This window comes from Frankliniella occidentalis, unplaced genomic scaffold (genome assembly GCF_000697945.3).
Source record: "Frankliniella occidentalis isolate FOCC.00 unplaced genomic scaffold, Focc_3.1 Scaffold28, whole genome shotgun sequence".
NCBI lineage: Eukaryota > Metazoa > Arthropoda > Insecta > Thysanoptera > Thripidae > Frankliniella > Frankliniella occidentalis.
Window position 1 is genome coordinate 1,306,743 of NW_026267158.1, and position 1,329 is coordinate 1,308,071.

Here is a 1,329-nt window from a genome sequence, read left to right on the forward strand (position 1 = left end):
CGAGGGAGAAAGAAAATGCAACCTCTAGGATCTTCTTCAGAGTCTACACAGGCTGCCCCCGAGGCAGGCGCAGCCGCTGTCGAGGAAACAGCTTCTGTTTATCGGAGAGGAGTCGAGTCCCCTGTACACAGTGTAATAAGTATTGTATGTGTACTGATCACGGCCCGATCCCCAACCTTCCCCACGAGCAGAGAGAGGAAGGGGGCGAGAGTGAGAGCACAAGCAGTACGAGTAGTACGAGTTGCTACTTCTTCAAAATGTTCATCCCCGTTGATCACCATGCGGTCTTAGTCTTGTACACCAGCATGTAACTCGGCCTCCAACAAACAAACCAGACCTGTTATCAAAAAGACAGACTGCCGACGACTTTTCCCGGTCAGAGTTTGCAGCCCTGCCATTTAGAGGGCGTGTGGTGGTTCTTAGGAGAAGGGGGAAGGAGGAAACGAGGCAGAGACGGAAGAGGGAGAAGAAGGGGGGGGGGGGCAAGGGGAATTCCCTATTACACTAATTCTCGTGCCTAGTTTGGTGTAGTCCCTCGGCAAATCGAAGGCACACAGTCCGGTCAGGCGCGTCCATGCACGCCGGCTCCGCCACCGCCGCCCCCCTGCCGCCCGGTGCCTCGGCCCCGCGAGCCCCGCGACCGCCGCCGCCGCGCCGTCGCCGCTCCTGCCGCGCCCGGCCACTCCGCGCGTCCACGCCACGCAACGCCGCGCCGCGGCCGCGCTGCTCGTACCGGCGCGGCCCTCGCCTCGCCTCGCGGCTGCTCGCGGCAGTCGGCTCGTCAACACAACGCAGTGCGGGCCGGGCCGCGTGGAGCCGGTCGCACGGCACCTCGCCGACAAGGACACGGGCGGGCCACGACGAGCTCCGCGGCAATCATAACAGCGCAGCATCAGGCGCCCAGCTCCTGCCAATTCGCGGGCCGCCGAACAGGTACGTGTGGTGGGGCCGGTCCTTGGGTGGCGAGGCGGAGAGAGGAGGGACTTCCCCGTGCGTCATACGCCGGTGTGTGTCGCAGGAGGAGATGGCTGCGCTGCTGCTGGAGCGGCTGCTGGAGAAGCTGCTGGAGGTGCCCCGCCGGAGCCCCCAGCGCTGCGTGGCGTGCGGCGTGCTCAAGCCCAGCGCCGGCACCCTGGTCAAGCACCTCGTCCGCAAGCACTTCCGAGGTGAGCCCTTCCCCTGCGTCGTGGACGGCTGCAGCCAGACGATCGTCTCGGTCCGCCAGCTGCTCGAGCACCTCGGCTCGCACCTCGGCAAGCAGCTGTACGGCTGCGCGAGCTGCTCGCGGTCCTTCGCCACCGCGTCCGGCCTGCAGCGGCACGAGCAGCG